At 41.9% G+C, this 27,895-nt stretch overlaps 1 protein-coding gene and 1 pseudogene across 2 annotated transcripts in view; both read left to right on the top strand.

The window, feature by feature from the left end:
- Window positions 1-27,895, top strand: part of DAB1 (Dab, reelin signal transducer, homolog 1 (Drosophila)) — a 452,378-nt gene that overhangs the window by 120,965 nt on the left and 303,518 nt on the right. The window lies entirely within an intron of this gene.
- On the top strand, window positions 10,503-13,396 carry LOC102833596 (annotated as a pseudogene).

Here is a 27,895-nt window from a genome sequence, read left to right as displayed (position 1 = left end):
ACTTTCAATATTCTCCTCCAACATAGTGTTTTGTTATTTTCTTTGTTTAGGTTTTTTGTGTCCTGGTCAGATTTACTTCTAAATATTTGATGTTTTTTAGTAGCTATTGTAAATGGTATTGCTCTTCCTTATTTCTTTTTCAGAGCTCTCTTTGTTAACATAGAGGAATCTGACAGACTTTTGTATGTTGATCTTTTACTCTGTTATTTTGAAGCCTTTTATTACGTTATTAGCGTAGTGGTTACGAATCGGGCTGTGAGCCGCAAGGGCAGCAGTTAGAAACTACCAGCGTTCCACGGCCGCTCCCGTAAAGATTTACAGCCTCGGAAACCCTGTGTAGGGTTGCTATGAGTCGAAATCGACTCCACGGCACATAACAACAACAACAACAACAACATTCAGGTAAGAAAAGGAGATAAAAGACATCCAAAATGAGTAAGAAAGAAGTAAAAACGTCCCTATTTGCAGAAGATATGATCCTATACATAAAGATAGAAAATCCCAGAGATTCTATAAGAACATTAATAAAGTAATTGTTGTTGTTGTTGTTATGTACCGTGGAGTCGATTTCGACTCATAGCGACCCTGTACAGGGTTTCCGAGGCTGCAAATCTTTACGGGAGCAGATCGCCTCATCTTTCTCCCGCGCAACCGCTGGTAGCTTCGAACTGCTGACCTTGCGGCTCGCAGCCCAATTCGTAACCACTATGCTACCAGAGCTCCTTATAATGTTGAATAGGAGTGGTGATTAAGATCCTCCTTGTCTGGTTCCTGTTCCCAAGGGAAATGCTGTCAGTTTTTCTGCATTGAAACTAACGTTGGCCTTTGGTTTTGTTTGTTGTTGTTGTTAAGTACTGTAGAGTCAGTTCTGATTCATAGCCACCCTGTATACAGTTTCCGAGGAGAAGCTGGTGAACTTGAACTTTGCCTACCTTGCAGTTCAAACTGACTTTGCAGTCTAGTGCATTAACCCACAATGCCATCTGAATGCCCTTAATTATCTGGAAGAATTTTCTTTCTATTTATTTTTCTAAGAGTCTCTAATGGTGTTGGATTTTAACAAGTACCTTTTTTGAGATGATGGGTGTAATCATGTTTCTTTTCCTTTGCTTCACTTGTGCTGTAGATTATAGTGATTGTTTTTCTAATGATGAACCTTCCTTACATTTTCCATGAGTCCTCCTTGGTCATGATGTCATTTTTTTTGTTTTTTTGTGTTTTTTTGATACATTGTTGGATTCTATTGGCTAGGATTTAGTTGAGAGTTTTTACATCTATGTCCATGATGGATGTTTGTCTATAATTTTCTTTTTTAGCCTTGTCTGTGCCTGGCTTTGGTATCAGAGCTAGACTTGCTTCATAAGATGAATTCAGTATAGTTCATAACTTTCTACATTCTGGAATAGTTTGAGTAGAATTGGTAGCGTTCCTCTCTGAATATTTGGAAGAATTCACCAGTGAAGTCATCGGGTCCTGGACTTTTTTTGTTGGGAGTTTTTAATAACCTGATAAATTTCTTCTTTTGTTATGGGTCTGCTCAAAATTTCTACCTTGATCTGCATTAATTTAGGTAGACATTGTGTTTCCTGTTTGTAGAAATTTGACCATTTCCTCTAGGTTATCAAACTTGTTGAAGTACACTTCATTGTATTATTCTGTTATTATACTTCTGCTTTCATTTGGTTCTCTCCTAACATTATGCATTTAATTTCCTAGTTGTGTCATTTGCCTTTCTTTGATTACATTATCAAGTGTTGTGTTGATTTTATTTATCCTTTTAAAGAACAAACTTCAAGTCTTGTTGATTTTATTTTCTTTCATTTATTTATTCTCTAGTCTTTGTTGTTTTCTTTTTCTGGTAAGTAGGGCATTTTGCTGTATGTATTCTAACTGTTGGGCTTATTGGGTTAAGGAGCTGATATTAGCTGGTTCTTTTTTTTTTTTAATGTGTGCATTTATTGCTATACATTACCCTTAGAAACCCATTTTTGCTGCATCCCCAAGGTTCTACAATACTTTGAAGTCAACATTTGTCTAAACCAGCTTTCAGGTGAATTAAGTGGAGACACCCAACGGTTAAGTGATGTCTCCAAGGCTGTAAACTACAGAGTATACCATGTGTGGTGTGGTATATCTCATATTAAATCTTGAAACTCACTGTCTTAGTCCAGGTTCTCTGGAAGACTGGAAGACTGAATGAAGCCAGTGAAGCATGTGTACATATGAGAGAGAGAAGCAGGTAGGAACTCTGGTAGCATACTGGTTATGAGTTGGGCTGCTAATCTCACCATCAGCAGTTCAAAACTATGAGCGGTTCTGCAGGAGAAAAATGAGGCTTTCTGCTACCATAAAGATTTACAACATTGGAAACCCTATAACAGGGTCACTATGAGTTGGAATCGACTCCACGACACATAACCACTACTACCATCAGAGAGAGAGAGAGAGAGGTCGATTTCAGGAAAATTATAGGGTCTGGCAACTCCCAAATCCATGGTTTAGCTAGCAGACTGAAGACTTCTGCTGACTCACATGGTTCCAGGACTGACAAATTCAAAAGCTACAGGTCAGATGGCAGGCTGGAGGCCTCCACTGGCTCATGGGTTGTGGGTACTGATGAATCAAAAATCTGCAGGTTATTTGGCAAGCTGGAAACTTCTGCAAGATTACATCCCAAGAACTGGTGATCAGGCTATGAAAAGAATGCAGGATCAAGAGATGGAGTGAGTGTCCCCAGAACATCCATTTATAATATTCCCCCATATTTTTTTTTTCCTTTCAGCTGTTTGGCTGATCACATCAGGACACCTCATGGAGGTGATAACATTATAGAAGAGCAATCAGTGTGGTATCTGCCAAACCAATGAGAACCACAGCTTGGTTAAATTGACACATAACATTGACCATCAAACTTTCCTGCATGTCATGCTAGATCTCTGATGCAGTGTGAAGAGAGTAATAGTGTGTTTCTACCACTCTTAACACCATATCCTCTCTGCAATGATGGTGTGCCATGAAGTCAGTTCTGACTCATAGCGACCCTGCATAGTGTTTTCGAGGCTGTAGATCTTTATGGGAGCAGAAAGCCTCATCTTTCTCCAGTGGAATAACTGATACTTTTAAACCGCTGACCTTGAGGTTAGCAGCACAACTTGTAACAAGTACACTACCGGAGCTCCTGCCTCTGTGCCGTAGTACCCCTCAATATTGTCCAGGGGGTCTGCCAGTTTGCAGTAGCTTCACACTGGAGAGGTTACGACTGCTTCCTCCGAAAGATCTCTCACTGAAGAGCCTAAACGAACTCTGAGTGTTTTTCATTGACTTTTCTGATCTTCTAACTCAAGTTAAAAGCATCATTTTGCTTCACTGTCAGTCAATTTCACTTTTGTGAGAATTTTAAAGATGTATAAGCCCCTAAGGTGACAGTCCCAGGCTGATGCTGTCACGCTGAGCTGTGTCATATTGAATTCTGTCACTGAAGAGAAATAAAATGAAATGCACCCAGGTGTAAAATTCCAGGCCTTGTTCATTCTTATCAATACCAGATGAGAATGGCAGAGTCTAATATTATGAAATTGATATGATGAAGATTGATGTTTTAACTTTAATGGGTTGGTAGTAAAATGTATCGTTTCTATATTCATATATTCATATACATGCACAGACAGCAAAAACTATTACATTTGGCCCGTTTTTTTGTTTTTTTTTTAATTCTTAATATTTTCTATCAGTAATTAAATGCGGCACTTGTAAATTATAGATATTCTCTCTTTTGCCTTGCTTTTAAAAACCGATTCGTTTAATTGCAACCCCATGTTGTGTGTGTTCCATCAAATTTAGAGATAAGCCTATTGGTTTTGAGGTGAACTTTTATCTCTCTCTGTGTGTGTGTGTGTGAGTGTTCAGGGGCATTTTCTTATGTCTTTTTGGAAATGCAAATTATTTTTGGAGATGGCAAGTTGACGAATGAGGCATTCCATGAACCACTGATGAAACTCAGCAGTATGGAGGACGTGGAATTTTTATAAGATTTGCTAGGAAATCACTATCCCTCAGTCTCCATGCCCCCAACAACTGGGCTATGTAAGGTCCCACTGACTCTTCCAGGACACAGACTGAAATGTTTTATTTATTGTTTCTGAGTTTTACAATTTTTTTATTACAACAGTTTATTTCCAAGTATTTTAAGAGTGTAGCACTGTGGGATCAGCACTGGACTGCAAACTACAAGGTCAGCAGTTCAAACCCACCAGGTGCTCCTTGGAAATGTTATACATGGTCACTATGAGTCGGAATCAACTCAACAGCACTTAACAACAACAACAACAAACTCTTAATTGTTGTTGCTGTTGCTGTTAAGTGCCATGGAGCTGGTTCCAACTCATAGTGACCCTGTACAGGGTTTCCAAGGAGCAGCTGGTGTGCTTGAACTACTGACCCTGCGGTTTAAAGTGACTTCACGTCCCAGTGCATTAACGCAAAGCTCCACACCATTATTTTTCTTTCTGAGGATGCCTTTGATTGTGTCTCTTAGCAGCATAGCCTTAGACATTACTTTCTAAAATATTAATGGGAATTTTATGTCCTAAGTCACACAATAATGATGCCTATGGTAACATAATACTTATTAATATTAATAGTAATACAATCGCTAAAGATAGCAGCCCTCATAGGTCACATTTCTAAGCACTGTTTCAGAGATTTTTTTCTACCTCCCTATTTAATCTTCACAGTAATCCTGGAAGTTAAGCATTATTATCTCCATTTTATTAATGAGATAACCAGAATTCAAAGAGGTGAAATCATTTGGCTAAGGTCATACAATGTGTAAGAAACTAAACTGAGATTTTAGTTTAGGTCTCTATTTTAAATGATACATTTAAAAAATATAATCATCTAAACTTCTTTTTTCTATAAAATTGCCTAACATTCCTATTACATTGAACTTGGTAGGGTCATAATGTGATTGATTTGCCTGTGTGTCCATGTGCTTGGGTGTGTGCTTCTTTGTGTGTGTACGAGGCTACAGGCGGTGGTACTACAGGAGAGGTAAAACTGAGAATCACTGACAATAAACAATAGCAAGAGGCAATATGTGCCGTGAAGTCAGCATTACACGTCTTGGTTTCTCCCACTCTGTAGTTGGTGGTTATCTAGTAACAGTAGTAAAAGTTCAAGAGCAGATTAAGGTTAAATAAAGAAGCAAAATGTTAGCTGTCAGATCTGTTCAGCTCACTGATGGGAGATGTGAGGTATATTATAGGGTGGTCCACTTACCTCGCCAAACAAAGGTGTGGAGTAGAATTGAAGCTGACTTCCAGACATCCATATTTCCTTGTGATCAGGGCATTATTGACAGCACTAACACACCCCATAGTGGAGGGACAGTTTTCAAAAGAAGTCCATGCTCTGGGGAATACCCAGTGTGCAATGCGAAGTACAAACTTCCCACCATTCGTTTAACTGTCTTTGCCACAGAAGAAAAGAGTGTTGATTTCAGCAGAAAAAGCATATGGTGTTTCAAGCATATGTCTTGGGCTTCCAAATTTTACTGTAAAAATTAAGAGTATTCTGTAAACACTGGTAAGCCAAAAACAACAGTTACTCACTATTGAATCATAAGAATCTTATCCCCATCTCTTTTAACCAGACCCATCTAGACAAGATGAAAATTATTCAGTGGGGGTTCTTTCTTCCCCCACACTATTAAACCAAACTCCCCTTGAAACCTTGTAAGCCAGTCACTTCGTGCCTTTATCATCCCCTCATTTTAGGTAGCCAATGTTCTAAGTTGCCCATCCCTATCTGCACTGTGTACAGAGGGGATAGCATTGATACTTCCTGTAAAGACTCCTTACATGCCTGTTCATGTGTTCCCTTTGAGTTTCAATCTTAGACGGGGGTTGTCCTGAAGGACTTTGATTGCTTGCCTTGATGACTTCCCGGTGAACAGCTTGCTTATTCTTGTAGTAGCCAGTCATACTGCCATTTTTGTTTTGGGTTTTTCCTGCTGATCTTTCTTTGAAGATGTATCTTCTGTTGCTCTTGCTGTTCCAGGCTGGTCTGCTTGTCTTTTGTAGTGGGAATGTCCCACCTCAGAAGGTTCTGGATGGGGCTCAAGATTTGTCTACTTGCTTTAGTAAACTGTGGCTTTATTAAACTTTTAAGAACCAAGCCTTTTAATAAATAAATACATAGCCCACCCCCAGACTTGAAGATTTTTCAGGGGAAATTAATAGGTAGCAAAGATATGTTACGCTCCTTCTGGAAAGATATAGGTTATACCTTCATCAAATAATTTTTGTAAATGCCTTGAATATTTTTCTTGTTCTTTCTTGGTGGACACTCATGAACTGGAGTTCAAAATTTTATGATATGCATTTTTATGAGGTCTTGAGCAAATTGCATTTATTAATTTAAAAATATATATATATATATAGAGAGAGAGAGAGACCATCTATCATTAGAGTGGAGCCCCTGGGTGATGCAAAATATTAACATGCTCAGCTGCTAACTGAAAAGTTGGAGGTTTAAGTTTACACAGAGAAGTCCCTCAGACAAGAGGCCTGATAATCTATTTTCTAAAAAGCAGCCACTGAGAACCTTATGGAGCACACCTGTACTTTGACAAACATGGGATTGCCATGAATTAGAATCAACTTGACAGCAACTGGTTATCATTAGAGTGTCTACTTGTGTCATACATCTTAAATAGTATGTGACTTTTACTTGCTATAGCATCCTGTGCATAGAGGAAGTCTTCACACCCTTGTTTTACAAATTAGACTCAAGGCCCTAAACAAGGGTTTAAATCTAGGTCTTCTGACTTCCAAACTCATGTGTTCTTTCCTCTGTTCCTGCAAACATATTGATGTCAGTAGAATAACAAAGAGGAGTGTGGTGTTTACACGTGGCTTAGGAAGAAAGAGCTGGCATTGTACTTCTGAAATCCCTATGAATTGCAACAGTGATTCCTCCAGACTGGTTGGGGGCAATGATAATGTTGACCACCCCCTCCTGCAGTTTTAACATCTCTAGACCCCTTTACTTTGAGGGACCAGTTGTTGGAGAAGGATATCATGTTTGGTAAGGTGGAGGGTCAGAGAAAGAGGAAAACCCCCCAGTGAGATGGATTGGCCAAGTGGAAGCATCGATAGACTCAAGCGTGGCAATGGTAGTGAAGTTGGCCCAGGATCAGGCAGTGTTTCATTCTGCTGTGCATAAGGTCGCTATGAGTCAGTACTGACTCGATGGCACCTAACAACAACAACAACAAATACCCCTTTACTGGAGTCCTGGTGTGGCACTGTGGAATAAAGCACTCAACTGCAAGGTTGGTCTAAACCATGAGGCCGGTGGTTCAGACTCACCAACTGCTCCTTAGAAACCCTATACAGGGTCACTATGAGTTGGAACTGACTCAGTGGCACTTAACTACAACAACAACAATGCCCTTTTACTGGAGTCCTGGTGTGGCGCTGTAGGATAAGCACTGGACTGCCAACCACAAGGTTGACGATTCAAACTTACCAGCCGCTTCTTGGAAACCTATGAGTCAGAACTGACTCAAAGGCACTTCAGAACAACACCAGGCCTCATTACTACTAAGCATTCCTCCTACTGCTTTCTCCCAGTCTCCAGTTCCCCCTTCCCAAAAGCCTTACCAAGCAAGCTCTTAGTTACCTAAATTACAGAACAAAACCAGCTTCCTGCTAACCTCTTTGGACTTCAATTAAACACATATTCAAATGTGTCCCATGCTCCAGTGCTATCAGCACTAAAGAGCACATAAGTACTTTTGTAGTGCTTAATGTAAACTTGTTGAGAAATGTACATTATTTTTCATTGACTTTAAATTGGATAAACGCTCATTGAAAAGAATGAAGTGAATTGGTATTGGAGAGGGCATTAAGAAAGAGAGCAAGAGAAAGAGAAGAGCCAATAAAGGCTTGTGGTTTCTAAATGTAGGCCCACTAATTTCTCTGCGGCAGTCATTTGGTCTGTTCTATTTGAATGTACTCAGAGATGCTGTACATATTAATGAAATTAGGTTTATTAAGGCAGTGTACAAAGCGTAGTGAGAAAGCACCAACGTTGACATAAGAAATGAAAGTCTGCTCTTTAAGACCTTTTGAGCCTTCGTTTTCTCATGTGTAAGGCAAAGGAAATCCTGTATCTGCTGCTTTTCATCCCATTCACACTCAAGGCGACCCCATGTATATCAGAGTAGAGTTGTGCTAATGGAGACGATTTCTGTTAACAGTCTAGTTCTTAGCCACTGAAACACCAGGGCCTCTTCCCCACAAACATTGCAGCCTAGGAAACCCTATGGATCAATTTTGTTCTACTGTTGCTACAAGTGGGAATTGACTTTAAAGGTACCTGACATAGGACTGTGGACTAATGGGCTGGACTGCAAAATTGTTTGAACTTCAAGGTCAGTGGTTCAAGCTCACCAGCTGCTTCTTGGAAACCCTATACAGGGTCGCTATGGGTTGGAATTGACTCGATGGCACTTAACAACAACCACAACCGCTACACTACTACAGGTTGACTGTGTGCTTTGGAGTCGGTTCTGACTCAGAGCGACCCTGTATAGGGTTTCTGAGGTTGTAAACCTTCTGTTGTTGTTGTTAAGTGTCTTCAAATTGGTTCTGGCCCATGGCGCTTCTGTATGAGGTTTCTGAGGAGCGGCTGGTGAGCTTGAACCACCGACCTGGTGGCTCAAACCAACTTTGGCTTTATCTTTCTTCTGCGGGGTGCCTGATGGGCTCAAATTGTTGCTTTTGCAGGTAGCAGCCCGACTTGTAACCTGCTGGCCCAAGGGCTCCAGCAGCATTACTAGGAAACTTGACTTCCTAGGAAATTTTGATTTCCGGGACTCTTCTCATCAGGCGGGCCTCAGGTACTCTCCTTTGTGCCAAGTACAGGTGAACTTCTCTTTGTGTTTTGCCATAACTCAGGAGCAATGCATTAATAAACAAACACACAAAGGGTCCCTCCCTCCATGCCTTCAGAGAAGGATCTTGTTCATTAAATTTCTATGAACACCCCCTCAAATAGTTGGGCTTTAATTCCCTATAAAGCAATCTTAATTTCTAAAGGTGAGAGGCTCCTATAAGAAATGTTACAGCCTTCTTTTCACCCTGCATTGAAAGCTCTTTACATTAGTGCTGCCATTTATATTTAATGGAGGTGGGGACTGAGGAATTACTCCCACCTTTCAGAGGCTTCTAGGCATCCATTGGATCACAGTGAGTGAAAGGCTACTTTGTAAAAGCAAATGGCAATAATAGCGTAGTGGTTACGAATCGGGCTGCAAACCTTAAGGTCAGCGGTTCGAAACTACCAGCCGCTCCGCGGGAGAAAGATGAGGCTTTCTACTCCCGTAAGGATTTACACCCTCGGAAACCCTGTACAGGGTCGCTATGGGTCGGAACTGACTCGATGGCACTTAACAACAACAACAACATTCCAATGTTAATCATGAATGCTAATCACATTTCTATTTGTTCTTTGCCTGTTACATACAACTCTTTCCATTGGTTTAATCTAATTCTCAGGACAATTCCAACAAAGTCTTATTTGGATTCCCCTTGTATACATAAGAAAACTGAGGCTTGAGATCGCTTAGATGACTTCCCTAAAATCATATTATTAAATATGATTTTAGGTCAGGAATCAAATTCAGATTATTTCAAATCTAGGTCTTTCCCCTTGATATTTCAGGTTCAAACTAAGAGCCAACCTCCTAGTCTTACTGATATCAACACTTGGTGTTTTTGTAGATCGAGAATTTGATTTTATATTCTATGGAACCTTAGTTCTCTGATGGGGCTTAGGATCTGCTTGGGGGAGTCAGCAGGGGAACTTGAGCAATTGGGGCTCCATACTGCTCATTCTTATTTCAAAATGAATGCTGGTTTATATAATTTTTTTGTACTTTTGAGTCTCCAAGTACTATATTTTTAAAAAGAGCATTGTTGTAGAAAGAAGTTGAACCTCATTTAGTAAGATATGCCTCTCACTTAGGTCAGTTTCCTAGAAGTATGGACAGTAGGCTGGAATGGTAACCGTGTAGTCCAATGCAAAGATCATGAACGCAGTAATAATCTTGCTACTGGTGAAGCCTGTACCCAGCCATGCCTCTGTTTTCTCTCTCACTTTATAGCTGTGCAATCCCCACTGGTCAACGTGCTCTTGATCAGTTTCTCTTAATTGGTTTTGGAGCCACTGCCACACGTGCCATTGTTAAGAGCAACAACTCGGGTAGCACAGTGGCAGCTAGTCTTCTGAGCTGGTTCTCATACCACTAAGCCTTCGTGTTCACTGTCTAGATCATTGGGTCACTGGTCAGCTCTCCCACTACATGCAAAAGTTGCATGCTTGAATTACTGGGACATGCACGTTCCGGCTGTAGGGGGGTAAATTTCCCAACTCCAGGAATTTGTGTTGGACAGGGCAAACCACAGCGGCTTTCCTGGCGCCTCGATGCTCGCACCATGTCGAGGCGCAAGCAGGTGAAACCCCAACACATCAACTCCGAGGAGGACCAGGGGGAGCAGCAGCTGCAGCAGTGACCCCAGAGCTTGCAGATGCGGCCCCAGAGACAAGGGTGGAGGGGGAGCCGGGTGCTGTGATGAACCACCCCAGGCAGGACGAGGAAGTCAAAGGGAATGAAGCAACAGTCAAGTGGTTTTGCCGTGAGGACACCCACGTGTGTAACAAGTGCTGTGAAGAGTTCTTTAGCATCTCCGAATTCTTAGAACATAAGAAAAATTGCACTAAACACCCACCTGTGCTTATCAGGAATGTCGGCAAGGGGTCAGTACCTTCCAAAGACTTCTCCGGGACTGTGCTGAGCCACCAGCCACTTAGTCCAAGAATTAAGGATGGTCACATGGAGAACAGTGGCAGCTCAGGGGACCTGAAAGAGAAGCCAAGGCCAGAGTCTGTAGTTTTGTGTCCCAGCAGGTTTCTGCTGCTGAGGCTTTGCTCAACCAGAAAGCTGGAGGTCAGCCTCTGTCTCTGGATTCCTTGAAACAAGCCAAGCTACCTCATGCCAACGTGCCATCCACCGCCAGATCAGTCCCCCAGGGGCTTACACCCTTTGCCCTGAAGCTCGATGGCACGAGGGTGCTCCTCAATGTCATGTCATGCCTTCCAAGTGCTTTGCTACCTCAGTCTTCAGGCTCTGTGCTCTTCTAGAGCCCTTTCCCCACGGTGGCATTGGACCCATCCAAGAAAGGGAAAGGGAAGCCACGGAACATCTCTGCAGTGAATGTCAAACCTATCCTCTACAAACACAAGTGTAAGTACTGTAGCAAGGTTTTTGGGACTCATAGCTCCTTGCAGATCCACCTGCGCTTCCATACTGGAGAGAGACCCTTCGTGTGCTCAGTCTGTGGCCATCGGTTCACCACCAAGGGCAACCTCAAGGTGCACTTTCATCGACACCCCCAGGTGAAGGCAAACCCCCAACTATTTGCTGAGTTCCAGGATAAAATGGTTTCAGGCAAAGGGATTCCCTGTGCGGTCCCTGTCCTTGTAGATGAATCCAACGACTCCCTAGACAGCAAACCTATCCTTGTACCAAGGACCCCCTCTGCAGGGCTACCTCAAACTCTGTCTTCAGGGAGTAACCCTAAGGACCTTGTGGGCAGACCATTGCCCATTGACTTACAACCTGGACCTTCTCCAGAAAGTGAGGGTGGAACCACACTATATGGGGTAGGACCCAACCATAATTCCCCTAGGGTTGGTGGCTTCCCAGGGAGCAGGACTCCCAAGCCAGGGTCAGAGACCCTGAAATTGCAACAGTTGGTGGAGAATATCGACAAGGCCACCTCTGATCCCAATGAATGTCTCATTTGCCACTGTGTCTTTAAGTTGCCAAAGTTCCCTCAAAATGCATTATCGCACCCACACTGGGGAGAGACCCTTCCAGTGTAAGATCTGTGGTCGAGCCTTCTCCACCAAAGGCAATCTGAAGACACACCTTGGGGTTCACCGAACCAACACAGGGATCAAGACACAGCATTCTTGTCCCATCTGCCAGAAGAAATTTACCAATGCTGTCATGTTGCAGCAACATATCCGAATGCACATGGGTGGTCAGATTCCCAACACACCTCTGCCTGAGAACCCATGTGACTTTTCAGGTACCGAGTCCATGGTGGTCGTCGAAAATGGCAGCACCAGTGCCATTTGCTTGAATGACATGGAAAGCATTGATGTAGATGAAGTCAGCTCTCAGAATGCTCCCAGTAGTTCATCCAAGTTTGCCATGTCTCTTCCCAAAATTCATTCATCATAACCAACACTAGGGTTCTCCATGATAGCTACCCTTGATGCCCCAGGGAAAGTGGGTCATGGTCCACTTGGCCTGCAGCTGCAGAGCAGCGGGGAGAACAGCTCAGTGGAGAGGGATGGCCTGACCAATGATTCCTTTTCCATGATGGAAGACCAGGAATACCAGAGCCGAAGTCCCGAAGCCATAGAAACCACATCCTTCCAAGCACTCTCTCCAGCCAACAGCCAAGCAGAAAGTCTTAAGTCCAAGCCTCCTGATGCTTCCGGCAAAGCCGAGGGTGCCGAGAACAGCCGCACTGAGATGGAAGGTCGGAACAGTCTCCCACCAACGTTTATCCGGACCCAGCCAAGCTACTTCAAAGTTGAAGTTCCTGGTGTGTATGTTGGACCCTCGACCCTGTCTCCGGGCATGACACCCTTGCTAGCAGTCCAACCACGCCGGCAAGCCAAGAACCATGGCTGCACAAGCTGCGGCAAGAATTTCTCATCCGCCATTGGACCCGTCCAAGAAAGGGAAAGGGAAGCCACCGAACATCTCTGCAGTGAATGTCAAACCTATCCTCTACACACAAGTGTAAGTACTGTAGCAGATTCACTAGCGCACGCACACTGGGGAGAAGCCTTTCGTGTGCAACATATGTGGGCGTGCTTTTACCACCAAAGGCAACTTGAAGGTTCACTACATGACCCACGGGGCAAACAACAACTCTGCCCGCCGTGGAAGCAAGCTGTCCATCAAGAAGACCATGGCTCTATTGAGTTCCGATGGAAAGAGGGTCCCCGAAATGTTTCACAAGGAAATCCGGGACCCTGCCATGAACGTGGACCCTGTCCTGTGGAACCAGTATACTACCATGCTCAATGGTGGGCTGGCCCTGAAGACCAATGAGATTTCGGTGGTGTTCCTCCCCTCCCGGTGTCCCTGGAGACCAGCTCGGTTGGGAATAACAGTACCTCACCCAAGGTGGATGGCTCCCATTACATTATCAGTGCCGATGTGGAGAAACTAAGTACTACCACTGACAGTGTCCCCAAGCCCCAGTTCCCACGCTTCTTAGAAGAAAACAAGATCGCGGTCAGCTAGGATAGCTGAAGTCACTGAAGGAAACCATGCAGACAAAGGGAAATCACTAGAATCTGTCCCCCCTCGGCCTCACCCCACTTTTTCTTTATTTGGTAATGAACCCAGCTGATCTCTTGTTGGTTTGTTTTTTATTTTTTTCTTTTAACTTCTTCCTGATGTGCAAATGATGTTTACTGTTGATCTTACTGTTGATCGTGACCTTGGGCTGTCCTACAATCACAATGTTCCTATGCTGCTTTGCAGAAAAGAAAAGCAAAAAAAAAAAAATTCATACCCAAACCTATCCAGACTAGTATTTTTGTTTTGTTTGTTTTCATTTTGGAAAGAAGCGGGTCTTGCAAAGTAGCTTTGTTACTTGCGACAAACTTTGTACATAGAACATTTTGTTTTGTATTTGCCTCCTAATCCTGACTCCATCTTGCTGTTTATTTTTTGAATGTACTATTTCTCCTTTAAAAATTAAGGTTGCAGAATGAGAAAATTCCTCCAACCTTAGAACCTTAGATGGACTGATCTTGTCTTGAGAGAATCTGTGTGTGTGTTGCTGCTTATTTAAATATGGTTCATTTAGAGCTCAAAAGAGTGCCAATGTACTCCCCATGTATCCCGGATGTCTCTCATCTTCCTGAATACCAGGACAGGTGGGGAATCTGTGAAGGGGATCTCAGGTGACTTCATTTAGCTGGCCAGTCCTGCTCTGAAGAACCAGGTTTTCATTGTTGGAGAAGCTGTCATTGGAAGGCCTATTTCTTATCACAGGTTCACGTAGTCTTTTTTGTTGTTAATTTCCTTGGTAAATGATGCCTAATAATTATGAAGATCCCTCCACCACCCCCAACCCCCCGAGTATTGCATGAAGGCTGCTAAGTTAGAACAGGCAAGTCCTGGGTATGAAAGCTTTAATTTATCTACCTCATTTATTTTTTATTTTTGTAGCCATAGTCTTTATTTTTCTATTTTTATGACTACCAACTTTTTCCAGAGCCTGTCTTAAATGAATGGACATGTTCATTGGAACCATGGACATTGGATGTTTTTGTTGTTGTTGTTTTTAATCCCCCTTTGTACATGTTACAATATTAAGTGAATGATGAAACGTTGCTCCCGTGGTTTAAAGAGGAAAAAGGAGAGAAAGAAAGACTAACCCCAAACTTCTGAGTAGAGAATTCTTTCCCCTGGATGTGGAAGGGCCCACACATTGAAATGTGCATCAAGACTGTTATTAACAAACGTTTATCACTCTCGGTATTGCACCTGCCTTTTTTAGGATCCAAAAAAAGTATTGCTTTTGTTTTTGCCAAGTTGTGCCTTTCCTTCTGGAATTGTAAGTGACCACAATAGTAGTACCTGTTTACACTGAAGTGGATACTGTTACAAAGAACACATCAAAGGCTGTCAAGCTTACTAAAGCCTTGTGAATGAATGTATGACCTCTGGAGAAACCCTGTAATTGTACCTGCTTAGGCTGGCTGGCTGTCGGAGAATAAATTTGGATTTTTTTTCTTCAAAAAAAAAAAAAAAAAATTGCATGCTTCTCTTTCCTTGCCCTCAAGGAACTTACAGCCTAGTCAGAAGAGACGAGTGTACAAATAACATTTGAAGGAGAAGTAGAGAGAGATAATGGCATGCAAGAGGAACTTGAACAATTAATAAGTGCGTCTCTAGTGGGGAAATGATGAAGACATTTTGCTGGTAGATTTCTAAAACGTGGAAAGGAGAAAGCTCACGGACGCATTATTGTGTAGTATTCTGTATGGTTGTGCCTTGGTCCTTGGTACCCACTGTTTCTTCTACCTGTTTCCTACTTTGCATTACCACTCCAATGCCCCTCCACATTTCAGCTACATAACTCAAATTGCAGTGAACACAAGTCACCTTCAACCTTCTGTCCTTTGGAGATGGGATTTACTAATAATGTTCATTCACTTATATGGATTGTCTGCCCTCCCTCTCTGGACTCAAAGCTCTTGCTAAGCAAGGGCAGTGCCTAAAAGTTCATTACCATAGAATAAGAATGATAGCAGGCAAAGCTGCAAAGATGGGTCAAGTTCAGGTTATGTTGAGCATTGACTTTGGACTTCATTGTGAATGCAATAGGGTCCCTCTGAACCCATGAAAGTAGGGGGAATGACATGATTGGATCTGTGCCAAAGAAAGATAATTGGTACCAATGTGAAAACATAATCACAGGGTTTCAGTGAGGGTGAAATGAAGTAATGGATGGATGTGAAATTATTCTTCTAAACTGTGAAGTTTTCCAAATGGAGGGTGTAGCTGCTATGGATTCTTTTTCAAAGACTACTGTTCAGAATGAGTCTTTTGGGGAGTGAATTCCTCCTCCAATTACTAATGAGATATGACTGGTAATTTAATGGTTAACTCCACTTTACATTTTCTCTTCTTGCAGATTGCATACAGGTAGGGAGATGCTAGTTATAAGACTGGCCTCTCTTTGCATTTCAATGGGTTCCCAAGTGGAATTGCCAAATCCCAATGTGCTATTAAAATGGGTAGCACATCAACAAAATCCATCCTCATCAAAAATTCAGGAAACTCAAATAAAAAAGATGTAAGGCCACATTTTCAAAGGAATTCAGCCTGACCCCCTTGTATTTTTTTTGTGTGTATACTCAAAATGGTGTGTGAGTGGTGGTGTTTTTTGTTTTTTTTTTCTCGCACCTGCATGTATAATTCTACAAGCCAACCCTAGCCTCCAAATTGCCAAAGCTTTTTTTTCAAATCTGCTTTTCAAATTCAGCCCAGAAACCCAGTAATGAAACAGCAATGAGGTGGAGGGCTGCCTAAAACTATTTATAGGTATATTGGGAGAGATAATTACTACCTTGCGGCTTGTTCTGAAATACCTCTGTTTGACAGAAATCTGTGTGCTTACATATAAGAGATTGAAAGGAATCCTTAAAGATGGGACATTACTCAAATTGACAACAATGGCAATGTGAATGCCTTCCTTTTTCTTCTCTATTAAAAAAAAAATTATTGTGTCAGATGCTTTGGAAATTAAAAATTCATTCATTCATTCATCCTTCCCTGAACTATTTGTACTAACTTACTGCATACCTGCTAGGTTTCAGGTTGAGGATATTTAGTGAGGAGAGGGTCCCTAGTTGAAGTTCTTCCAACTTAGTATGAACAGCAGCCAATTTACTCATCATTCTAATAATTAAATACAATTGTGGTGTCAGCTCTGAGAGAAAATATCCCCATTTACCAGAAGGGTTTTCTGTGAGGGCAGGGAGTTGTGTTTTGGTCATGCTGAATCCTCGGTGCCTAGAACATTCCTGGCGTGTATTGTTACATGAGTACTGACTGACATGGAGGATACACACCCAGAATATCTATCAGAGGACTGTAATGTAGTGGGTAAATCCAAGAAAGGGGACTTTTCTAGGGAAGTAACATTTAAGCTAAGACCTGGTGACTGATTAAGAATAGGATTGCTTAAGGGCAGGGGGTGGACAGTTTGCTAGAAGAGGAACTAGCTTGTAAGGAGATGTTAATGTGGGATCTAATTCTGTTCCCCTGGGACACTGAGTTCTCTCAGAGTGTTGACAAGGAGTGAAGTATGAGACAGGAGGTGTAGGTAAGGCCTAGATTGTGTGGGATCTTGAAGGTTACAGCAAACATCCACAAGTATACTAAAAAGGATCTCATCTGGGACATTCTTACTGATGAAATCTGGAAAGCTTTCTTTGGTGGGTGGTGTGATGTGCATGGATCTTTTGTTGTTGTTTGATAATATACACAGCAAGACGTGTACCAATTCAACATTTTCTCCCTATACAATTCAGTAACACCGATGACATTTCTTCCAGTTGTGTAACCATTCTGTCCCCCTCTTTTGGGTTGTTGCTCCCTTACTAATATAAACTCATTGCACCCTAAGGTTCTTACCTAATATTCCCAGTTGCTATTGTCTGTTGGATCCCATATAGATAGTTGAAGGCATTTTCTTTTAAATTAAATAAGCTAAACCATCATGTGATTCAAAGAGGATTTCAGAGGATGTTTTGATTTAAAGTTTAAAGATTATTTCAGAGCAATAGTTTCAAGGGTGTATTGAGTCTTACCTGGTTCTGGGTAAGGATTTGGACTTTGATGGATTCTGTCGTTGAACAGCCTCAGTTTTCTCCCTTGGATAGCTGGTGGGTTTGAACCACCCACCTTATGGTTAGCAGCCAAATGCCTAACCCACAGCACCACCAGGGCACCATAAATAAAAACTATAGACACATTTAAGCTCCAGGAGAACATGAAACACTCATAGTGAATTCTGATGAACAATGGATGAATGAATGTTACTAGGCCTGCTGTGTACCAAGAGTCCCTGAATGGTGGTCAGTAAAAACAGGGGCAATCAGCTGCTACCCAAAAGACTGAATGCTCAAGGCCACTCAGATGCACCTTAGATGAAAGATCTGGTGATCTACTTTCAAAAGATCCGCCATTGAAACCCTAGGGAACAAAATGTTACTCAGACACACCTGGGGGTAACCATGAGTCAGAACTGACCAGGCAGTATGTGGTTTGATGTTAATATTATGTACCAGGCCGAAAGATACAGAAGCCCCAACACTAAGTGGGTCTCTGCAGTATGTATGTTCAGTGGCTTTGCAGAAGACATAGTGCTTCTGGTTCAAAATACAGCCTTTGCCATTACTTAGCTGTGTGGCCTTCAGTGTGTTGCCTAACCTTTGTGACTTAAATGACTGTCACCTAGTACATGCTGCCTAACTTCCCTCATCTGCATTTGTTTATCTAAAAATGAAAGCATTTATTTCATGCCTAGTCTGTTCCTGGCCCTTGGCTAAGTCCTAAGGACCTTGTGATGAATTAAGATACTAAGAAAAATGACCTGCCTTGCCTGTCTGCTTGAAGTAGGTTGTATTATCAAGTGGGAATGTGCACGAACATGTTTAGGAAACTGAAAATGATACATAAGCATGAATTGTTTTTATTCTCCAACCTTGCCTATTTAGTGATCATCACTTTTTAACACAACTTTCAGAATTATAAGAGAAGTCATTTGAAGGGGCTGATCAGGCTGGTCAAATATAATTATAAAACTTCTAGGTAGCATTGATTTTAGTTCTTATTATATTCCAGACACTGTTCTAAGGGTGTTGTATGTAATCGTGTATTAGTCCTTACCACATACCTCGGAGGAAACTGAGGCACAGGAAGATTAACGTGCTTGTCCCAAGCTGTGCAGGTGGACCGTAGCAGACTCAGACTTGAACCTGGTCCTTTGCCTCCAGGCCATGTGTTCTTAGCCACTCCACTAGATTTCACATGTCACCAAGATAGGCTTTCTAGTTCCTTCTGAGGTTACTTACTATTTACCACTCCTTCACACACATACACTCATGCTAGTTTTTACTGTTAGCTGCCATCTGATTCATAGTGACTCTGTGTATAGCAGAATAAAATACTGCCCAGTTCTACACTATCCTCACATTCATACACATATACTAACTTGTATTAGTGAGACCACACCTGGTTTTTACCCATTCCTAGAACAGTGCTGAGTACATGTGTCATTTGTGTTCCATAAATATAATGAGTAAATAAATGTCTTCAAGATGCTTAAGCAAATGATTCGATAGCAACAGATGGTCTTAAGGATGTACTTCAATAGGAGTAGAACTCCAGTTGTGAAGAGAAAGAGATCGGTGTCACCCGGAGTTTCAGACCTGATAGGGGACAACATTCAGTAAGCGGCAAAGTTGCTTTCCCAAGTTCATTTCAATAAAACTAATTTGAAATGTCCTTATGTGACTTTGAGTCGTTTCTGATTCATAGTGACCCTGTATAGAGTTTCCTTTCTGAGGGTATAAATCTTTGTTGTTGTTGTTATGTACTGTGGAGTCGGTTCCTACTCATAGCGACTCTGTACAGGGTTTCCGAGGCTGTACATCTTTACGGGAGCAGAAAGCCTCATCTTTCTCCCGCAGAACAGCTGGTAGTTTCGAACTGCTGACCTTGCGGTTCCCAGCATGATTTGTAAGCACTACGCTACCAGAGCTCCTTTAAGGGAGCAGAAAGTTCCATCTTTTTCCTGAGGAGCAGCTAATCAGCTCAAACCACAAACCTGGTTAGCAGTCCAGTGCTTATCCTACAGAGCCACTGCTGAGCTAGATATTTGATTGAATTGGTTTGATTCACATCATTCTCTTAGAACCATGATATTGTCAGTGATGACCACTGAGAAACCAGGACTGGGAAGCAGGAAGGGACTGTAGCCTTCTGTTAGGGATGTGTACATCGAGTTCAATAAATTCCACCGCAGACCCGTCCCAGGCTGACATGATGATCTTGCCTGCCCAGCCATTAAAGAAGTGCCGTGTTCATTTAGTGCTCACACTCTTTCTCAGTTTTTAGACCTTGATTTGCTCTGGAGGTCAAGTAAAGATTATAGGAACTGACCTGGAGCAGAGGACCCTGGGACTATCAAGGGAGAAGAGTGGGAGCAGAGTGTAGGATCCTATTCAGAAAAGCGACAATGCCAGAGATGAAGGCAGAGACGATGACATGGAGAGACAGAGTAGCTGAGGACTCTAGACTCATGGAGGGTGAGGGGCTGTGTGCTGGTGGCCAAGGGGCCGACTTGCAGGGTGTGCCCTTTGGCTGTTTGAATGATTGTATATTCCTGAGTGTTTTGGTACACATCCAAAACAAAAAAACAGAGGGAATAGAAGCAAATATTGTTGAATGATGGAACATGCAGGGGATTGTAATCATTGTAATGAAATGAATGCGATTGTAATCATTACAATGAAACTGATACAATTGGATGAGGGTAAAATTGATGTTCCCCCATGTAAACTATCACTCAAGTCACAATAAAAACTTTTGACAAAAACAACAACAAAGACTATAGGGACTGATAGGCAAATACGACACAGACCAGGGCTTCTTATTTCTCACTCATTTATCACTCACCTGAGACACAGCTGATCCTTGCTAAAGTGGGACACTCATGGTGTTTTCCTGCTTTATACTCCCCTGTATGGGTGCATTAGTCCCGTAGGAAGATTTTCACGTTCAGAGCATGGCAAGATGCTACAGCTTCTTCCTCCTGCCTCATGATCACCATGCCATATGAACAGTCCCCTCCTGCCCTAGGTGCTTCCCTCTACCATGGTTTTGCTCTTGCTGACCCTTGCTTTTGGCCTCTCCATCCTCTGAAAACTCCTGTTCATCTCTTCCGGGCCACCGTCCTTGAGTTCCCCTCCCAATACTTTCAGCCCTGATATGCTCACCTCATTTTTGATACTATTTTGCTTTTTGATACTATCTGTTGTGAATTCAGAGTTAAATGTGTTACAATATGCATACCAGATCCCTTTCTTAGTGCTCTAGTGTTGCTATGACAGAAATACAAGTAGGCAGTAGTAGCAAACAGAAATGTCTCCTCTCTCTGTTTAAGAGGTTAGACGTCTGAATTCAGGGAAGGCTTTCCCTCTCTGTTTCTGGAACTCTAGGAGAAGGTCTTTGTTTCCTTTCACCTCTAGGGAAGGCTTTCCCTCTCTGTTTCTGGAACTCTAGGAGAAGGTCTTTGTTTCCTTTCAACATCTGTGGGCATGGTCTCCCTTGGAGATCTTCTTGTGTCTTGGTATCAATCTTCCCCTGGGTCTAGGAGTTCACAGCACAGAGACCCTGGGTCCAAAGGCCATGCCCTGTTTCTGGCTCTTCTTTCTTGATAGTAATGCATCTTGCTCTCTCTTTCTCTTTCTATTCCCTTCTCTCTCCTTTTCTGTAAGATAAAAGGTGATACAGGTCATACTCCAGGGAAACTTCCCTTATATCAGATCAGAGCTGAGAACTGCTTAAAGATGTTGCATCCCACCCTAATCTTCTTACAGCGGATGGACCAATCACATCAGATCACATCATGAGGAATCATTGTATCATTGCATAACTACCAGATTACTTCTTTACATAACTGTCATGGAGAATCGTGACCCAGCCAAGCTGACACATGCCTTTCAGGGACACAATTCAATCCATGCAGTACCTAACGGATGTTTGTTCAAATGAATGAATGAGTGAATGGCTGAATGATAAATGAATTCTTCTCCTCTGTACTCTCCAAGTTAGTAGATTTGACCGTAATCTACTATTACCTTTTCACTTATTGAACCCTGATAGTCAATCTGACCAGGGCTCACCCCACAAGCTTCTGAGGTTCTATGTGGCACTTTGAACTGATTTGGACCTCTAAATATGCTGTCATGTATTAGTATGGCTTCATATAGACTAGATCTCTGTGTACATGGTGTCACGTGTTCCTCACTACTGTTCTTAGAAGTGCTGGTCACTCTCCTCCTTTTACAGGCAGGAAAGCGTGGCCTCGGAGAGCTAGAAATGACAGTCTCCCCTGGTCTCAGAGCTAGCCATGGAGCTATGGGTAGGTTCTGATTTCTATCTCCAATTCCCATCAGCTGTTTTGTTGTGCAGAGGGTCGCTATGAGTCGGTCGCAACTCCATGGCACCTAACAACAACAACAACAACAGCAACAGTATTCTTTATACATTGCTGGATATTTGGCAGTAAATGTTTTATTCCCCAAACATCTGCACTGTCCTATCACTGACCCATAATCTGACAGTAATCAGAGTTGTTCTTGTATTAGAAGATGTAGGAGAAGTGATCCACTTGTGTCCTTACTCACAGCTGTTGTGACTATGATTAAATGTCCCCCCGAATGGCACAGTTTTCCATAAAGGAGGCTGCTGGGCCATCAGGAGGCAAGCCTGCTGGAACCTGGCTTCAAGCCCTATAAGTGAAGAGGACAAGGCACCTCGGTCCAGTCCCCCTAGACAGGCACAGTCTTTCTGGGGCAACCCCTTCATGACCAGTGTGATCTATATGAGGTGTTTTTATTGCCTCGCTACTTGCTGAAGTACCGATAAGGATTTTTTTTAAGTGTGCATTATTTAAACCTCTTTTAAAGATTGTCAGTTTTTAGATTCTTACTTTACCAAGAAAAGAAGTTATTTAAAGCTTCAAGAATCTTACTCTGTTGATTCCATTGCAGAGGTTGTTTTTTTAACAGATAACAGAAAAAGCTAACTAAAGCTTAGATGTGGGTGGCTGTGGTTTTAGGTACAGACACAAATCTTCACTGGTTATAACCGTGTTGTTATTGTTAAGTGCTGCAGAGTCGATTCTGATCCCATAACAACCCTGTATCAGGCTTCTGAGGAGCAGCTGGTGAGCTTGAACTGCCGACTTTGCAGTTTGAACTGACTTTGCAGTGTAGTGCATTAACCCACAGTGTCATATAGGATGCCAGTTATAATCTTAGACAAATCTTTTACCTCCCCTCCCCTTAGTTTCCTCACCTGCAAAATTCTAGTTTCTCATCTGCATAGCTTCTAGCAGTCTTTACATTCAGACAAAACTAACCAAACCAGTTGCTACCAATGGACTCCTAACTCATAGTGACTTGTGTGTTCCAAAGTAGAACTGTGCTCTACAGGATTTTCAACAGTTAAGACTTTTCAGAAGTAGATTACCAGGCCTTTCTTCTGAGTTGCCTCTGGGTGGACTTGAACCTACAATCTTTGAGTTAGTAGCCAAGGATGTTAACCCTCTGCACTACCCAAGACTTTTCATTTAAAACAGATTATGCCCAGTGATCTACTTAAGTGCCTTCCTTGACCCATTGCAAGATGCTGACCTTGACAGGAAGTCCCTTGGGAATTGGGCCCCAACCAGTGTTCTTATCTTTTTCCATTCTTCACACTTTTCAGCACTTCAAACCTCTTCCCATTCTTCAAGAAAACACTGCTTTTTCATAAGTCCTACCACATCCCTTTCCTGTCTTGCCTTTTCCTCCTATTGATTTTGAAACACCTCATGTCCTGCTTTAAGAGTCAGCTTACATGTTACTTCCTTTCAAAATTTTCCCTTCATCATCCCAGGAACTACTTGTACATTTTGAGCCTGCATATAAATGGAAGGGAGGATTTCAGGTGGAGGGAACATAAATAGCAAAGGAGAAAGAGTTTAGGGTACTGGAAGGACTGAGAGAAGGCTGATGTGGGAGATGGAGTCCTGGTGTGGTGCTGTGGATTAATTTGCCAGACTGCAAAACCATTTGAACTGCAAGGTCGGCAGTTCAAGCTCACCAGCTGCTCCTCGGAAAGCCTATGTAGGGCCGCTATGGGTTGGAACCGACATGATGGCACTTAACGATAAGAACAATGTGGTGGGTGTGTAGGGAGAGTGGTAGAATGGGAGCCTCTAGACTTAGATATCATGCTCAGGATTTTGGATTTTACTCTAAATATAACAGGAAGGTTCTGAGGTATCTATATAATTACACTCTACATAATGAACTTGCTTGAAGACCATGTCTGTCTCTTTGTTACAGAAGGTGAATCCTCAGAGAGCCAGACCATTCCTTCCTCTGGTATACCTTCTTTTGCTGCAAGGTGGGCTTTTAGTAAATGTGCCAGGAGGGATATGTTAATGAACTAGCTTTGTTTTCAAATCCAAGCCAGCTAGAATATCCTCATACCTTGTCTCATTCCTTCCAACTTATATTTTTAAAGTCCTTTCACCTAATTGGTCTAGGTGGCAGGTAGAGTTTATGGAAGATGCAAGTTTTCGTTTATTGTAGTTTATGTTTATGATTTCTACTATATTCTCATTATTTTATGTGCAAAGAGTTTCTTATGATGTGCTCTTTAGGGAGATAATAAGCAAAGAAATCTTCTATTTCACTTTTACTAACTCCACTGCAGTTTGCTAAATCAAACTACAGTTTAATGTAATCTACTGTTTTTGCTTTCCAAAGCATTTCCTATGAATGGAATTATGCTCCCTGGGTTTTAAAAGTACCAACCACTAAAATATGTAAGGGAACTTAAACAAATGTTTTGTCTTCGTTAGCCTTTTGGTGTCTGTATGTCTGTGTATGTCTCATGTCTGAGAAATGGTGTTGGTGGTTGTGTGCTTGTTGAGTCAACTCTGGCTCACAGTGAGTCTGTATGACACAGTAGAACTACCCCATAGTGTTTCCCAGACTGTGATCCCTACAGAGAAGCCCTGGTGTTGCCATGGTTAAAGTGCTGTGCTGCAATCTGAGAGGTCAGTGCTTAGAGCCCACTAATTGCTTCAAAGAAAAAAGATGCTGCATCTGGTTCTGTGAAGATCATTTTTGTTGTTTTTGTCATTGTTGTGGTTCAAACTCATAATGACCCTATGTAAGGTTTCCAAGGAGCAGCCGGTGGGTTTGGACCATGCAGTTAGCAGTTCAATGCTTATCCTATAGCGTCATACCAATATTCCCTCTGTCAAGATTGTGGTTACGTGCTGTCCAGTCAGTTCTGACTCATAGCAACCCTGTATAGGGTTTTCAAGGAGCAGCTGGTGAGTTTGAACCACTGACCCTGCGGTTCAAAACGATCTTGTGGTCCAGTTCATTATCCTGCAACGCCACACCAGGACTCCTGTGGTGCTGTGGGATAAAAGACTGGACTGTAAGATCAGATTGAAGTACAAGATCCCCCGTTCAAACCCACCAGCATATCCTTGGAAACCTTATTCAGGGTTGCTATGAGTAAGAACTGACTAGACGGCACGTAACAACAATAACAACAACAACAACAAGTTACAGCTCTATCTGTGGCAGAGTAGACCTATTTTCCATAAGGTTTTCACTTTCTTTGTTTTTTTAAATTTATTGTGTGGATGAACATTTACAGTTCAGATTAGTTTTCCATTCAACAATTTACACATTCTTGGTCTGATGCCATTAGTTGCCACTTCCCATTTCCTCCCTGGGTTTTCCACTTCTGCTTTCTATCTTTTTTGTCACTTCCTGCCTTCTGAGCTTTGTTTTTAAGCAAACACTGCCCTTTTTGTCTCATATGGGTAATTGTTTGGAGGAGTATGTTCTTCATGCATATTTTTGGGCACTTTATAGGTCTTTCTATTGTTTGACTGAAAGATGATTCCCAGGGCTTCAGTTCCAGGATTGAGGGGTGTGTAAGAGTCATAGACTTGGGGGATCCACCAGTCTCTATCAGACGAATATGTCTGTCTTTGTTGTGAGTTTCCATTTTGTTTTACATTTTTCTACTGCTCTGTCCAGGACCTTCTACTCTGATTCTCAGAGTGGTAGATTGTGGTCACAGGGGACCATCTAGTCCTTTTGGTCTCAGGGTAGTTAGTAGAGGCTGTAGTTCATTCAGATCATTAGTCCTGTTGGTTCTCTGCACCGATGGTTTCCTTCTATCTTTGATTTTCTTTATTCTTCTTTGTTCCATGGGGAAAGACCAGTTGGTGCATCTTAGGTGGCCACTTGAAAACTTTTAAGAACCCCATTGCTACTTAAGAAAGTCGGATATAAAGCATTGTCTTTGCCAGTTGACCTAGATATCCCCTGAAACGATAGTTGTAAGCACCCAAGCCCAATAACTCATTCGCTCAAAATATGTGGTTATGATGGCACTTCTTGCTGTGTGGTCTCTATCAAGTTATTGGACATCCCTCTCACTTGATTTTCTTATCTGTAAAATGAGGATAATGATAGCCTATCTGATAGGTTTGTTATGAGCATCAAATGAAGCAGTACACATGAAGCAATACACATGAAGCAGTTTGGATAATCCCTGGCATGTGATAAATCCTCAGTAAATGTTAGCTTCTGTTATTACTAATATCAACTAGTATCATGTGTAATTGCTCCCTGCTTTAAAGCCCTAATAAAAATAAATTTCAGATGACATAAAGCCTAAGTTTTAAGTTGCCCAAGTAAAAATGACTCTCAGATATTATTGATTATTTCTTTAATGTCATGTGCCTGACAGTCAGAATTATTGTAAATTTCTGATTTATCTGAACAATTCCCTTTGTGGTGATAATTAGAATATTCTGGAGTCTCTATTGCTAATCAGCTTGGTTGACCCCATGGAAAGGTGCCCAATGACTCAAGTGACAAAAATTACCTTAATTAAACTGAATTGTCTAGATCAATGTTGGGCTAAGACCGAGGATTAGTAAACCCTTTTCATTAAAAAACAAACAAAGAAGCATGACTCCTTATTATGTTATCTAGGGCTTCATGAGATGATCCAATAATGTTTGCTGAGTCCCATGGCTTGCCAAGTACCCACCTGCCTTCTGCAGTAAGTACCTGGTCATCTTCCTCCTGTTATTTGATGAACCAAGAAAGAAAAGAGAGAATTGCTGGGACCATGAGCTTGGCAAGCTCAGCTAGAACCCAGGGAGTTTTCCTGTGGAGAGGACGTCCACACTGAGCTAGCATGACTAAGACTGGACTGTCCTTAAGTACACAGTGTACACTCCTGTGCCAGACATTTACAAACAGCTTTATTGAGAACCAGTTGATATATAATAGTTGTCCATATTTAATATGCATTTTGACATTTGTATATCTGTGAGGAGTCCTTGGGCAGTGTATAAATGGCCAGCATGTTCCACTGCTAACTGGAAGGTTGTGGGTTGAATACACATAGAGATACCTTGGAAGAAAGTTCTTACAAGCTACTGAAAAATCAGCCATTGGAGACTGGATGGAATACAGTTCTACTCTGACATACCTGGGATCACCATGAGTCAGAGCTGACTTGATAGAAACCAGATGAATCTGTAAAACCATTTCCACAATGAATGTATTGAACATACTCATCTCCTCCCAAAATTTAGCATCCCTCCCTCCAGCCACTTCTTCCTACATTCATGTAGCTTTCTTTCACTCTAGGTTCGTTTTACTTTCTAGAATTTTAAGTGTGTTTGTGTGTATGAAATCGTACAACATGTGCTCTTCTTTTTGTCTGGCTTATTTGCCTTGAGTATAATTACCTCTTTAAGGGGAAATTTTAAGTAAACTACTTATCTACAAAACTGTAGACTTGGGAGACTATTTCCCAAGTAATAACAAATGCTACTCGTGCGAATTCTATTCTTGTGCCTCTTTAAGCCCTTACACCAAGTCTCTTTGTTATCCCCATTTCATGGCTGAGGTAATGGAAGCTGAAAGTGATTGTCCAAAGACACATCTTAAGAGATTTTTCTAATGCAAGCCCATCTGACTTACAAGTTTGCATTATTTCCCCCTCACTGTGTGGTGCTCTAGGATAAGCACTGAATAACACGTTTGCTTTGAACTGTAAGGTCCACCCTTCAAGCCCACCCACTGCTCCTTAGAAACCCAACTCAGGGTCGCTATGAGACATGAAGCAGTTCAAGCTCTGGTTTGGTTCACAACTTGACTCCAATTTTAGAGATAACTAGGTTCTACCCTGCTTGCTGCGTCTCCAAAAGTGAGACTGTACAAGTTCCTTAACTGCACTATGCCTTAGTTTCTTCACCACAAGATGAGAATATGATAATATAAAGCAAATATGTTCTTGAGAGAAATAAATAAGAGAGCATTTAAATGCTCAGTCGTGCATGGTATATCTCAAGTACTCAATAAATGCTGGATTATTAGTACTGTTAAT

Source organism: Chrysochloris asiatica, unplaced genomic scaffold, assembly GCF_000296735.1.
Source record: "Chrysochloris asiatica unplaced genomic scaffold, ChrAsi1.0 scaffold00026, whole genome shotgun sequence".
In the NCBI taxonomy this organism is placed as follows: Eukaryota; Metazoa; Chordata; class Mammalia; order Afrosoricida; family Chrysochloridae; genus Chrysochloris; species Chrysochloris asiatica.
The sequence above is the reverse complement of the archived record's forward strand: the minus strand, read 5'-3'. Positions and strand labels throughout refer to the sequence as shown.